A 15,922-nucleotide genomic window follows, 5' to 3' on the forward strand; every position below is an offset into this window, starting at 1 on the left:
GACGTCTGTGCTAGACTGGAACTGCAGAGCTTTTCTCACACTAGCCCATTTAATATGTGACACTGAAACTTCTAAATCCTTCACTGTGGTTTCTGGTGCCTGGGAGCTCCGTTCAGTCAGCTTTTCAGAAGGGAAAATTACACTTGGTTTATACTTCTTCCACTTGAAGCTGAACTATAATGGGTTTATTTAGAGGAAAGTTTCAGTAGCCCTGTTGCTATATACATTCCTGTGCACCGCGTTAGAGAACTTTGCTGAGACTACCTGTGCATCTAGAAATAAGTGCGCACTATGAAATATCATACATTTTATCCTCTGTCTTATCCAGCTGCATCCATGCCGCACACAATAGCAGAACTCCTAGGTCGGTGAGCAGAGGGGGATGCCTGTATTGTGTGGAAATACTAGTCATACACTCATTAGGATAAATAACAAAGAGCTTCCTTTATAAGACTGGTGTTTTCCTGTTTACGTTTTATATGGCCGATCTCCTTAATGTTTTGTATGTTCTGTGGTATGTCTATCTCATGTGTTACGTTATCATTTTTGTTTCATTGTGTTGAATATTCTGCTGGAGCCTAAGTTATAATAATCTTAAAAGCTCCAGTAACTTCATAATGTTGGTTTCATTGGGCAATGAGTACACAGTGGCTATAGCTTTTTAAACTATTTTTGTGTTGAAAATGAAGCATGAAAGCTTATGAGATTTATTGTATTGCGAGAGTGCTCCAGTACAACCATTAAACCTGCATCCGGGAGTGGAAATATCTTCTTCCTAAGTATATACTGCATATTGCAAAGCCATTTTGAGTACGCTGCCTCTCTTTTATTCATTGCATATTTGCATCTAACAAGTGTTTAGGGCATCCCATGGACTCCCTAAAACAGGGGTGGGGAACCTTTTTTCTGCCGAGGGCCATTTTGATATATATAACATTATTCGCGGGCCCGGTGCAGGCCACGCCCCCTCCGTATGAAGTGACACGGGGGCGGGCCTCAATCACCGGTGATTACAGCAATGCCCGGAGCATCCTGAGGAGCTGTAAAAGCAGCGGTGTGACCGTCTGAAGTGTCTTAAGGACGTTTCAGGTGGCTCTGCTGCATAGATTCTGGCTGCAGGATGCCATTCTAGGCACCCTGCTAGCCAGATGAGGCTAGCAGAAAAAAAGCTCAGAGGGCCAGACCAAATGATTCCGTGGGTCTTATACGGCCCCCGGGCCTGATGTTCCCCGTCCCTGCCCTAGAGGGTAAGTCACTCTCACATGTCCCGCCCACTTGTTAGTGAATAGCCTTATGTTGGCCATGCCTCCTTTTCACAGACTCACAATTTGCATTGTTACACCACCACCACAGTGATACTAGGACTTTCCCATTGTTAATATTAAAGTTGACAAGTTTGGCATACATTTGACCACTATTGAAGAATTAAAAACTTTTACAAATCACTTAATGTCTACACTGCACGTTCAGCTACAGAGAGTGCACCCATTGATCCTACTTCTATCAACGCTGTCCTGCAGCAATTTTAAAGTGGTGAATGAAAATATTGGTTTAGACCAGCAAAATGGCTGTCCTTCACTGCGTGGTAGGTACACTATAGAATTGAGTATGAGAAGGAAATGAGCCCATCTATTGTCATGTTGCTACAGTTGCAACTGCATTCATTGAACCTTATTTATGAACCCTATAAAAGACAAACTTGTACAACTTCTTAATTTGCAGAAGTATGCCTCTTTCTCCGCCAACCACATTCCAAGATGCACCTCCAATTTCCTGGCTTTGGAACTGCTTCTAGAATATCAATGTATGCAAAGCCATAGTAGGGCGATAATTCACGCTAGCAAATGCAACGTTATGACATCATGACATGCGGGATGCAGACGGTCTGAATACCAGTGCCAAAATCCCCACAGGTCGGGATCCCGGGACCAGTATCCTGACCGCCGGCATCCTGACGGTAAGTATCTGGGTGTTAGGGGTAGGTTAGGATTAGGTAACAGGGTTAGGGTTAGGCATTAGGGGGAGAGTTAGGGTTAGGCATCGGGAAGGGAGTGTTAGGATTAGGCTGCCGGAAGGGGGCGGTTAGGTTTAAGCACTTGGGGAGTAGGTTAGGTTTAGGCACCGGGGAGGGGGTGTTAGGTTTAGGGTGCGGGGAGAGGGAGGTTAGGTTTAGGAACTAGGGGGGAGGTTTGGGGTTAGGGTAGTGGTTAGAAAAATACTCACCGTTACTTTCTGTGTCGGGATGCCACTGTCGGTATTCTGACCATGGCATCCCGTCAGCCGGGATTTCATACCCAACCTGAAGGTTGATGAGCTCATAAGGTTGTGCAGGGTGGCTCTCTGGCAGATCTGCAAGTTCTAAGGACATGCAGGGCGGCACTGTGGCAGATTTGCAGGATGCTGTTCCAAGTATCCAAATACAGGTGCCATGGGATGGCGACAGTGCCGTCCCCTTAACTTTATGCCCTGCGTGGCACCACCACTTGCACAGACCTAGTTACAGCCATGACTTTGCCCAGTATTGAAGAATTTTAGATACACCTAAAAATGTTCATGATCAAAAGAAGGAAATGTCACTAAAATCCAAATTATTCACAATAGGACAACTCCCTTCATAGCATTAAAATTTTCATTTTCCCCCTAAAAAAATCCCATTTATCTTAATTTCTGCATTTACCATTTAAAAAGCTGCATTTGCTCATAAGTGGTAATATGACGTAACCCCCGAAACATTTGCACTGCACTCTTACTTGTTTGTCAGTGGTACTTATTCATTGTCGCATTGTCTAATAAAGAGTACAGCTTGTATAGAGGTTTACATACAGTGGGTAATATCTTCTAAACACTTTACTTGTTTCTCCTACACTCCTCATTTGTTCCCAGGCTTCCACTGCATAAATGATACATTCAGATAATATTTGGTCAATGTTCGGTTCATAACAGATGCTGTCCTTGAAATAGTGTTCATCCCTTAAGTTTGATACAACAGAATAATACATATCCAAACAGCATTCAATAATGTAACTTTTCTTCTGTGAAAGTAAGGTCAAATTATTGAATGTATTATTTGTGTAGCACCTCTCCTGACTCCAGACTGTTGCTGCTATTTTTATATTTTAGAAACAGTCTACATTTCTTGAACTGTTATCTTCATGCTATTCAGTCTGCTTTTCTTTGAGCATGAACTTGGTTTGCTCCAAAGGCATTTGCCAAGTTATTGTTTGAGGACTAATCTCTTTGAACTAGTGTCAATTGGGGTGAACTGAGAAACGTGCAACACTTGCTCCTCTGATCACATCGTAGCCCAATGCTGGTCATCCATGGCTGTATAAGCTGACATGACTTAGGGTCCTATTTAGCAAGCTTTTTAACCCCATAAAATGATGTAGAAACTGCATTTTCTGCATCATTTTGTTTGTTTGTTGCCGTGTACTAATAGCACAATGCAGCAGATTTTACAGAATTCTCCTGTAGAAGGCTAATTATCACTGCATATCGCAGTACTTATTATGTACCAAACTGTGAAAAGCAAAGCTGTTTGGAGTTTAGCCCTGTGTTAGTTTACACCATCTTTAGATGGTGTAAACTGCTTTAAGCCTATGAACGCTTACAAGCAGGAGATATATCATTCAATCTCTTTCCTGCAGCCGGCTGTGGAAGCTAACACTAAGCGCATGCGCAGTGTCAACTTCCCCTGGAAAAGACGTGAACGAATTACTTCCACAAAATGCCGGGGACATTACTCGCAGGGACAGTGGTTACCGCTACCAGTGTACCTGCAAATAAAAATATCTGCAGTAAAATGGATGCTTACTAATCGCTGCAGTTCCACGATTATTAATACATAGGCCCCTAAGTGCTTATACAGTGTTCTTGTCGAAACCATCACATTAGTGGCCATTTGGAACTCGTGTGCAATGGTACGCATTTTGCTTGCGTGGGGGTGTCCAATCACTTTTGTTTACATAGTGTAGTATGTCCTACAATTTTTAATATGACAATGTAAAACAAAAAGACACTACTAAAGAAAAACATCCCACTACTCTATGTACTGTACATGTAGAGGCATGAGGCACATTATCTATGAAATTAGTACAGGTTTCTTTGTCCTACACTAGGTAAACAAAAGTGATTGGACACCCCCACGCGAGCAAAATGCATTCCATTGCACACGAGTTCCAAATGGCCACTAATGTGGCAGTTTCTACAAGAGCACTTTGTAGGGAGGCCCGTGCACTTGCAGTTCTACAGAAACAACAAATGTTTTTATCAGGACTACAATGCCACCTGTCATATCCAGGGCGACGCTGGACTGGTATACAATAAATTCTGTAACCCGGATGGACTGGCCAGCTCAGAGTTCAGATCTTAACCTCATTGAAAACCTCTGGGGTGAATTGGAGCGACGGCTGCATTCCAAGCCGACTCTTCAGTGTCCCGGTTGGTCACTGTACTTAAGGTGGAATAGCAAAACATACCGCCTGCTGTTATCCAGGGACTTGTGAACAGTTTGCCAAGAAGGGTGTCTGCAGTAATCACTGCACGTGGTGGACCTACAAAGTACTGACGTCAATACAATTTTGTTGCTCTATTTGCTGTCATTGTCCAATCACTTTTGTCTACATAGTGTATAAGCAATAAATAAGATTTGTGATAATTATCATGATGCCAGTGAGGAGCTTGGGGTAAATTTGCTAAAATATATAAAAATTAAAAGTAGAGGTATTACTCTAAGCAACCAATTAGATTATAGTTATCATTTTCTAGACAATACTAGATAAATGATGGCTACAATCTGAGTGATCACTAGTCTGTGGGCAGCACCTCTGCTTTTCCTTTTAAGGTACTTCAGTAAATCTACCCCTCTGACCTGACCACCTTCAGACTGATTGGCCATTAAGCTTGTAGAGATCCAAGTAGAGAGACTATAGATACACTATCTCACATTAAGTTTTCCATGGCCAGGCTTCCTCTGCTCCATTACATAAACTACATGAGTCACGTAATGCAGCATCTCAAGACAGGCACATTCTGTCACTTTTGTTTAACATACTAAGGGCCGTATTCAAGTAGAGGCGAAAAGCCGTAATCCGCAAAAAAGTATCGCGTATGACGTCATTTCACTAGGCGGAAACTTTTCGCCGTATTCAATTGCAATGACTTTTCGCGTACGCAGAAAGTCAATGCAATGTAATAGGTGAAAATGTTTCGCCTATGAATAGCAGGCGGAAAAAAGTACAGAATTGCGCTCTTGGGGTGCAAAGGTGTGGAAACCACTCTGCACCCTTGGGAGAGCTCCCGAAAGGCTAACTGCATAAAAGAAAAACTAAAAAAAAAGAGGAACACCCCAAAAAATTACTTTGAAAATGGGATCGAAAAAGTACAAATTGGGGGTATACACATAAAAAGTAGCGAAATACACTTTTGGGGAGTCTGCAAGTATGGGGTAGGTGTTTTTTTGATTGCAGGTGCTTCTGAAGGTACGTTTTTGACGTCACTTAAAACTTCACTTTAATTTAAACCATGCTTGCACCTATTTTCAAGTACCCCAAATTTGACAGAACTACTTATTTTCCCCAAAAAATACTGTTTAATGGTATTCTTCACCACTTCAAAGTCGCTATATAGAGGCAATTGAAAGCACTAAAGTACCCCAAATAGCTTCAGTGGGGCTAATCGGGGACATCTATACTGATCCCCAATGTTAGTGCATCTTTTGGGGGTGTTAGGCTGATTTCCCCATCTTTGATAGCTCTTTTCGCTTGTTTGAGTTTCGCCAGGATGCGTTTTCGCAATTTTTGGAATTGAATACGGCGAATAGCTGGGGCGCACACGAAAAATTTTCACGTCCAAAACACACGATGTAGGCGACAAGTCCGGCAGGCAGATAAGTATCGCGGGTGAGAAACTAATTGAATACTAATTGAATCTGAAGTGGACACTGACAGTTTGAAGCATCATATTAAGTCAAAAAGTTCAAAGTAACAGAACCGTATTCTTCCCAGATGTGCCTGAAAAAGAGGGGAAATTCTTTTTTTTTAATGTATTTTTATGAGGAAAGTATCTTTTAATATGTTTGCAATTCTTTGCATGACTCCTTTGCCTTTCTGCAAAATATATTAGGTGATCCAGTTCTAGAAGAGCCCACTATTACCATTAAATTTTATAGTGTTGTTGTTGTTGTTATCTATGTTCTGATAAATCATTGCTTAATAAATCTCCATCTAACCCACACAACTCTGTCATGGGATAATGAATCAGTTCCTGAGGGACAATCTGACATACATCCCATGAACATGTGTGCATTTGTATACAGTCTAAGTTACAGTAATCAATAGGATACCATCACTGGATTTATTTTTTTATAGTGTGATTTGTAAATAGTTAAAGGAAATAACAAAAAAGCAATATACATTCCTGATAACATTAAGTTTGGATGTGGTATGGACTTTCAAAGACATATGGCAGTATTCTATTAGCAACTTCTGAAAGATTTTCTGAATAAACTGTCATTTTTACTACAACAAGAACGTTTAGTTCCCTTAAATTAGTTTAAATTAATTTTTGTGGGCTGATACAATTAGGAGTAAAGTTCCATTGGGAATTCTCGTCCTGCTATAATTTGGACAGGATAATCTCGTTAATTTCTGCCTGTACCACAGGGTGTCCCTCTCATACTTACCCAGCCATTAATTGAATCTGTTCCTTTATTTTTTCCATAGAGAAGCTTCTTAATATTAAATAACATAGAATTTGAGAAACAAGTGTGTTGAATGCGTTACATTACCAAGTCAACAACATCTTCAAATTATTTGCATTATATTGCAGTTCACATGAATTTTGTTATACAGTGATGATGTTTCACAAAATATTAAGGTTTGACAGCACAATTATAGCTCCAATTTACAGTTAATTTACAATAACCATGGTCTCAGTTCTCCAAATTGGTTTCACTGTAAATTGTCGCTGCCTGTGTTTTTTTTATTCATGCTAAACCCTGTCATAGTCTGCACTTCATTGTCACACGTTCGGTGATGTAGAGGTCCTTTAAGAAGGAGAAAACAAGGTATTGGCCTAGACTTTCTATAGAATATATTTTCTTCCTTATCGGAAAGCACTATCAGTTGATGTATTAAAAATATGAAAACATGCACCAGTGACTTATGTAATATGCAGCCTCATGTCCACTAAGTTTCGTGGATAATTTCAGATCTCAGTTAGGCTAAAATGGGTAGTACTGTAGGGGAAACATTTAAAATGGTATATAATGAAGGTGGTGGTGTGCAGGATATTTGTGCTCTATTCACCAAGCACGTTACCAGCTTTACTATGGGGGCAGTTCATAAATCCAGAAAGAGGGCGTTCACTGCGACATGTGCATTAGGTAGATTCCTGCAAATAGAAATACATTGGCTGTATGCATATTTTGTGATTTATATATCCCGAGTAGCATATTGTAAAACAGTAAGTAACTGAAAAGGTAAAAGCACAATGTCATACATACATAGCATAATTACATTTTTGTTGCCAAATGAAACTTCAAAGTTTTAGTTTATCCCTCTGTCTGATTGATTTGTCTGTGCACAGGTCACCTTGCACAAAGTTTTACTTGGTGTCATAGGTTGCCCCATGCTGTCAGTAATCCTGACTGTGGCTACTGAGCCCATAAACAGCACTATCGGCTTCTTGTATGCAAATCTATATGAGGTCCTCAGTCTCATTTAGCTTCACTGGGGTCTGTGAGTGAGGTCAGAGGATGAAGGTGCATACCAGCCAGCAGCAGTAATCTTTGTACCACATTTGCCAATAGGGCAGATAATAATCCAATTATTATTAGCGGCCAAGCTGCCAGATCTGCCTGCTCTGTCCATCTGAGTGTGTGGTCCATTCTACCACATATCTGTCTGTCTGATGATCAGGAAGGTCCATTCTACCACATATCTGTCTGTCTGATGATCAGGAAGGTCCATTCTACATTGCCAGATAAAATGTCTGACAGACCGACAGACATTTTATCTGGCAGCCTGCCAGCCGCAGATGTCCGCGGCATACACTGTGAGAGAAATCTCACAGTGTATAGCCCGACATCTGCACTCCGCCCCCGGGGGAGGAGACATTTCCCTGTTCCTTCCGTAGGAAGGAACACAGGAAATGTCTGTCTGTCGGCTGCGCTGGGCATACACTGCCCGATGCGGCCGACAGTTTCCCGGGAAATATCGCATCGGACGGGCATGCTGGACAATCCAGCATGCCCGACCGAGCAATATTTAACCCTCGGTCGCCCCCCCCACGCTACAATTATCGCGGCGATACGCCGATATCGGGCGGATCGTCCCGATAATTGCAGCGTGTATGGCCAGCATATGACATGTCTGTCTGATGATCAGGAAGGTCCATTCTATGACATATCTGTCTGTCTGATGATCAGGAAAGTCCACTCTATGACATATCTGTCTGATGATCAGGAAGGTCCATTCTATGACATATCTGTCTGTCTGATGATCAGGAAATATAACCATGTTGCAGCTATCATAACTTATTCTAAAATAAAAGCAGGGTTCCCAACAGAGCAGCAGGTGGAATGTACATAGATTGGGCATAGAGATAAAGTGTAAAAGTGAAACTGTAGTCATTACTAAATAAGTAGAGTGAATACATGATGGACAGGAGTGTAAAAGGGAAGTCTATACCTATATATCACCTGATGTTGTGGTTATAGGTCATATGTAACTGTCGAAGGTTTTCTGTGCCCACCAACATACACATCTATACATACAGTATACATTAATACACCATCATATCATCTCTTACCTAGTGCCATTTATGTAATCAGATCTGGCAGTCAGCATGCAGTTCCAGAGCATGTCTGGCTGATTGCATGAAAAGCTTGTCCAGTACCTTATACAGCCGAGGTACTGAATCCATGGTCTTCCTCTGTTATAGAACTAAAACCAGAGGCTGACAGGGAATTATGTGATTTGTAGTTCTACAGCAGCTGTAATACGAAAGTCTGCAGCAAAGGTTGGCGACCTGTTTTGAACAGAGCCCTTGCATAGGCATTCTAAGCAAAGGCCTAGGGCATCTGGAATGCCTAAGGGCATTTCACAGCTCTACATCTACCCCGATGCGCTGCTGGCGATCGGGCAGTGCAGCGGTCAGCCCAGCCGGTCAGGTGACTGTGGTGAAAGTCACTGACAGCCAGGTCAGAATGAGCTTCTGCACAGAAACTCATTCTGGCTACTGGAGGATACAAGGAAGATGGCCGTGGGAGGAAATGCGCAGCATGCTCAGCCGCGGCCCTCCTCCCATGGGCCTTTGCGGAGCAGAGCTGTGAGTGACAACACATGGCTCCGCCCACTTCTCTCCATATTAGCCACCACCCAGAGCTGCCCTTCAGACCACGAGGCACCAGTCCAGCCAGCACAGTCCAGGAGGACAGACTGTCCCAGCGACTCCCACTCCAGCCTGGAGAGTGAGTCTTACTCTGGGGAACTTAGCTAGCTCAGGCTGAAGCTGGGAGACAGGTCAGGAGGGGCGGACGGGCGGGCACTGACTGGGCAATGGGCAGAGACGGGTGCTGGCAGTGCATATATATAGTTATATATATTATTTTTTTTTTCCTTGTGGCTGGTCTTAGGACACCAAATTAGCTAGGGTCGGCTCTGGTTTTGAATAACAGTCAGAAGTAAAGTTTGCTAAGTTTGAAACTGTTTAAATAGAAAACATCATTCTAGTTCTATTTCTACCTTCAACCATCAATTTAATTCAGAGCAGAATCACTTTTTATACCAATATGAAGTGAGGAATGGCTTTGGGAGAGACATAACATAAAAGTAAATGTGAGTGTCCAGCTTTGTGAGATTTAGCAGTCACTTTGCAAAAATGTTAGTCATGTAAATTGCTGAAAATAATATATTGGAAATAATTGTCACCATTTTAAGTGATAAGATATTCCTTATATTTTTTTCAGACCACGGGGAATTAATTAACTCACAAGCGAGAGCTACAGTAGTACTGATGGAGCTTCATTTGACATAGAGAGGTAGCTCGGTCTTCTGGCCTTCACTAGGTTCCAGGCTTTGAGCCCTGTATACAGTACTTGTGAAAAGCAAAATAACTGGACTGTGTTGCTTGTTGACTGCTCTAGACAGTTATGAATGTGAACTGGCAGCCAGCAGGGTTTCCTGCTGACGTGGCTTCCCACAACAGGAGCAGAACAGAGCAGCTTCAGTGTACTGCAGAGGAGACGGTTAAAAGATGAATCACCACAGCTATGAGAGAAAAATGGGATAAGGCTAAAGCTGAGACAAAATGTTCATATATTCAAAAACAAAGAAATCCCCATTCTCAGCAAAAAAATAAAAATTGTGTTGACTTGGTTTTACATTTGCAGAACTCATTTACTACATTGTTGTATTTTTCTTATATTGTAGATACTAAATCATTGTGTTTAGCAAAAGTTTTACATTGATTGCAGCACCAAGAAACACAAGTTATTGCTTCACGAAAGAGAAGACATATGAATATATAACAGTGTTTTAATTTAGCTGGGGTGTTTGTGATGTATCTTCAGTATAATAAATAGTCAGTACTGGGGCAACAGTGGTTGTCCAAAACAGAAGGTATTTTAGTTAACAGAGACTGTTACAGCAAAATTATTTTTTTTATGATCTTTTGGATGAAGACATTTCTGATGGAGACTATGGGCTTACTTACATACAACGGGCGCAGGCAGGCAGGCAGAGTGTTCTACTTAGGTCCCAAATGCTCTTTCCATATTCTCCTGCTAACCCTTAACTAACATATGATAAGATAGTAAAGTACTTCTACCTGCTGTATGGAGGAATAGAAGATTAGATAGTACAGATGTGTCCTCATAAACCTATCCTTTTAGCTCCATATGTTGTGACTTAGAAGCTCCACCACTGGTAGTAATTCCCGTGCTTGAGTACTTTTCCCCAAATTCTGCGTACAACTCTGAAGATTCCCTATCGGCGCATGCACATGATTGGTACTGCGCATGTGCCCATCTATGTTGTGGCTGAGGTGAGGAAGGGGCGGCAACGGGTAGTGTTTAAGAAAGCGAGGGTGTGTCGCCCCCATTTTCGAGGTGCACTGATGCCAGTGTCTGCGTCTTCTGATGCATACTCGTATATAGATTTATTTGTGTGTGTGTATTGGAGCCACACTTGTGGAGGTGCAAATTCTTAGTAATGTATATTAGTTGACTATAATTAGATCACTGCAGCATAACCGATAATCCTGGAACAAAAGAGTCCCAAGTGTTGAAAAGCCAAATGCGACCCCTCCAGTCTATGGAACTCCCCCCCCCCCCCCACCCATACCTCTCACTGCCCCCTTCAGTCCATAGATCTTTCATTGCACCCATAAAAACTTAACTTGTGACAGCCTGGGTTATCTTCTGCTACCATTGTGCTCTGTGTGCTCCTTTTATGCTGCTTAGACAGGGAGTGAACACAGACATTTCTTCTGAGAATGGGTTTGTGGGGCAGCCCAGATGGCAAGCTGAGTAGTCACTTTAGGTATTAAACCTCGCCTTGATGCCCCTGCTTGTGCCCCTATACACAGATATCCCCCCCCCCAGCTTTACCCCTTCTGGCCAGGCCCCTTGACGTGTACCCCTGTCACCACCCATGGTCAGCCCTGTTAGAGGGTTATAGGAACAGCAGAGAAATCACAGGCCATGATTCAGAGCCGGACGCTCTGACAGAGCACTCGCTCTGAATCAGGGCCGTCCCTCTGAATTTAAGAGCAGCCTCCTGGCCGCTCGCATAGCTGGGGGTGACCCCCACAGCTATAGCGAGCGGCCAAAATGATGGTCGCGATGGTCAAGACCATCGCGACCATCAGTCTTGCGACGAGACCCTTGCGGTAGGGTCTCGTTGCCGCAAGCCCTGGAGTCCTTTTGGCTGTATCAGAGCCAAAAACACTCCCACTGACATCACTTGTGATGTCAGTGGGGCCGGCCCCAGACGGTAGGCGTTCCCATGGGAACGCCTCCGTCTGGGCAGCCACGCCCCCGGCACACCCACCAAAGGGGGCGTGCTGTCACTCACCATCGACAGCACGCCCCCTTTGGTGCGAGACCCATAACGATGGCTTGGCCCCCCCGGCACGCCCACCAAAGGGGGCATGCTGTCACTCACCATCGACAGCACGCCCCCTTTGGTGCGAGACCCATAACGACGGCTTGACCATCGTTATTCGGGTATCGCGCATGCGCACTTGGCCAACATCGACCCGCTTGCGAGCGCTCAGCGCTCGCGAGCGGGTCTGAATCAGGCCCACAGTGTGTACTTTATTGTTCTTTAACCTCTTTTATGTTTTGTACCAGAATGTAGCTAATAACTGTTTAAAAAAACAGTAAATATTGTCTCTTTATGCCCTACTGGTGGGAAGAAATGTTTCTGTAGCAGACAGTAAGCATACTGGCCAACAGTCCTGGTTTCTATGTGAGTTTCCCAATTTCCAGTGACGTAGAGGTGTGTGTCCTAGTTGGAAAGAGGAATGGATTGCACAAAACTTTTTGTGGTTTATTTTTTAAATATGTAAAAACAAATGGGATTACCCTACAGACCTAATTTTCAGGACATGAAAAAGGTAATGGTGGGTACAGACTACACGATATGCTCCCTGAGCGATATCGTGTAGTGTTGACCCCGGCAGGCTGTGCTCAATGTCGTTCATGACATTGAGCACAGCCGCTGAACGATATCATTAACGATATCGTTCAGCGCTGGGCTCTCTCCCCCATTCCCTGACATGCAGCAACCTGACGAGATCGTCAGGTTGGCCTGCATGTCAGCCCGTTGAACGATAATGACGAACGACCAGCGGGAACGCGCGTCGTCGTCATCGTTCATCTTTCTGGGGTTAAAAATGGACGATAAAGTGGACGACTGAACGATAACGATATCGTTATCGTTCAGTCGTCCACTTTATCGCCCAGTGTGTATGCACCATAAGATTTCACATTTTAGAGTGTGAGGCATCAGTGGTTGCGGTTTGCCCTGGTGTGGGTGTGGTCTTGGAATGTTGGAGGGTAGTTTAAATATGATACCACTTAGAACTCACCAACTGCTTTATTTTTCTATATATCTGTGGGCTGTCCCTGCCAGGACATACGAGGTCAAACTCATAGAATAGTTTCTTGTTGTAGAGCAATGATAAATGAGTTACAATGACTAAAGTATTCAGCATCTGACCTTTGGATATTATATAAAGTTTAGATATATTTATGCCACCAAACCTACAGTCATTTATTTCATTAGATGCATTACTTAAATCTGCATTGTTCTCTGTTAGGCGTCAATCAAGTTACTTACTTTATTTATTTGGATGTGGTCTTTGGTATATTTGGGATCTTGGCTTGACTTGATGTCACTTCTGTTTGTTTGACCTAAGACATGTGGGTCAAAGCTGCTTTTCTTACATCCCTATTAACAATATTGGGAGAACAGTTTACATCCTTGTGGCTTGTCACTGACTGGTTATGTCTCTTATATAGCCTCCTTCCTGCTCTATGTACAACCGCCTTTTGTGACCTTCTATCTATGAGTCACTTAGAGACTCTATGTCCCATTGAGTCACTCAGTAATCACATTTAGTAAATAAAATTCTAACAAATGTGAATGAGCCATGTGTATTTCATACAGTATGTTAATATTTATTTTCGGAGTGATCAGGAAAGAACCAGAATGTCTGGAAACGAAGACATTTCTTTAATCATTTGATGTCTAATTATGAGAACTGTGGAAATTAAATATATGGAGGTGATAATAAATAGGGAAGAAGGGGTGTGGGGTGGGTAAAGAAAAGAAGACTTGGTAATAATAGGGACAGACAGACAGCTACCTTATTCTAACACTGTTATGTTCCCAAGTGTAAGGCGCAGCAGAATGAATATGCTGGCGATCTATAAATACATGTTATATAAATCATGTAAAGTGGATGGGTAATGAATAGAAATTACTCTAGATAGTGACAACTTAGAGTGGATGAGAAGATTGGAGGTGTTAAGGTGCATACACACACAACGATTTTTTGAACGATTATCGATAACGATATCGTTAATCGTTGAAAAAATCGTTCACTTTCTGAGTCAAACGATGAACGATTATCGTTCATGCGCCTTCACGTAGTTTGTAGTTTGTAGTTCAGTCAGACTGACCAACTGAACGATTTTCATTAAGGGAATATGCAAAAATCGTTTGTAGTTCAAAAAATCGTTCATTACACTTTAAAAAATCTGGCAGAAAATCGTTCAGAAAAGCGTTGGTAACAAAATCGTTTTGTGTGTATGCAGCTTAAGGCAAGGGTCTCCCATTTTAAGCACAAAAAAAATCAAACAAGTAAATAGAGATTAGTGAAAACATTAAAAACATATTTGGTTAAAAACAAATAACATTACTGCTAATGGCCAGATGTCTGTATTTAATGTACCTTTCTCACATTTGTATTATTACACAAAAATGAAACCATATTACGCCAGGTACATTTGTATGCCCTTTAATATATTATCTAGAGTACAGTTGCTTTATGTATGAGTCAGAAGTGAGAAATGGAACTGAGACGTAAATGGGAAGTGACCTAAAATAAATAAAAGCTCTGTTAAGTGAAGTTTCCAGCTATTTGTGAATAAAGTGATGATCCCCTTGGTGGTGACACAAGAGAGCTGGTTGAGGTGATGTTGAGTACTGTTGTAAGGACACATTTTGGGACGAGTTTGTTCTGAATAGTTGTATATGTGGGGTGAGTAATGGCAGAGTGCAGGATGAAATGACATTGGGTATGTTGGGTACACTGTGAAATGATGTTTTGTTTAGATGTAAGAGGAGGACATGAAGTGATGATGGATTGGATGACAGTAGAGTAGGATTTCATGATGCAAGAGAATGAGAGTACATGAATGAAACAGTATTATTACTAACAGTTACTTATATAGCACCAGCATATTCAGTCACGCTTTACAATTGGGAACAAAGGTAAGACGGCCTTGTTCGCAAGATTATATGCATTTACAATCTAAGTAAATACATGTAAATCGGAACTAAAGAAGATTCTATGATCCCAACAGGTTTGTCATGTTCATTTTCTTGAACACCAACAAATAATTTCTTAGTAGCAAAAAATAATTACCATATCAGATACACACATGTTTATTTTTTTTCTATTCCTTTAATTATTTTCTTTTATTGCTGATGAAAGAATAAAACATGGAGGGGAACATAGTACAGTGTAAGGAAACCATTGCAACTCAGAATCTCAAATAGAAAGTATGGTGGTCGCTCAAATCAGCTTAATGATAATGCCCAGGTGCTTGTAAAGGGAGCCAGCATTGAGAGGATGTGCTGGTCCTTATAGTGCCATTTGGAGGTTTCTGGGGTACCTCCTAGGTGAGTCTGCTCTCGGCTTATATATGTGCTGTTATTATGCAGTACATTAATTGTAATTATATGACCCAGAGTGGGTGCTACTATTTGGTAGTAATAATTATTTTGGGGTGAGCGTTTGGACATGGGGCCCCCAGGGTTGTACTGGATGGGCCTTTTTCAGGGCATCACCACTTAATTCACATAAATACTTGTTCATCACTTTTCTATTTGTTTGTTTATTATCTATGTAATTTTAATTCTTTCTTATTACATTAACACTTATTGAGTTATGTTTTACACATCTATACTTTACACTTCACTATCACCTTTCTTCCATTTTCATGTGATGCCCTGGGGATGGTCCTTGGCTGGATTCTTTTGGGGTGCTTTACGCCTCGGATGTGAACCCCTTAATTTTAGGGACGCCGGTATAGAGGAGCCTTGACATTGGCCCCGACGCTTAATCATATATTTGCAAATGTATGCAACTAATACCTCTGAATTCTGTTATCATGTAGGATTCAAGT

General features: G+C 42.0%; 1 protein-coding gene across 1 annotated transcript in view; it reads left to right on the forward strand.

Annotated features, from left to right (window-relative positions):
* FNDC3B (fibronectin type III domain containing 3B) overlaps positions 1-15,922 on the forward strand; it is a 371,317-nt gene that overhangs the window by 112,185 nt on the left and 243,210 nt on the right. The window lies entirely within an intron of this gene.

Source organism: Taudactylus pleione, unplaced genomic scaffold (genome assembly GCF_031769625.1).
Source record: "Taudactylus pleione unplaced genomic scaffold, aTauple2 ptg000037l, whole genome shotgun sequence".
NCBI lineage: Eukaryota > Metazoa > Chordata > Amphibia > Anura > Myobatrachidae > Taudactylus > Taudactylus pleione.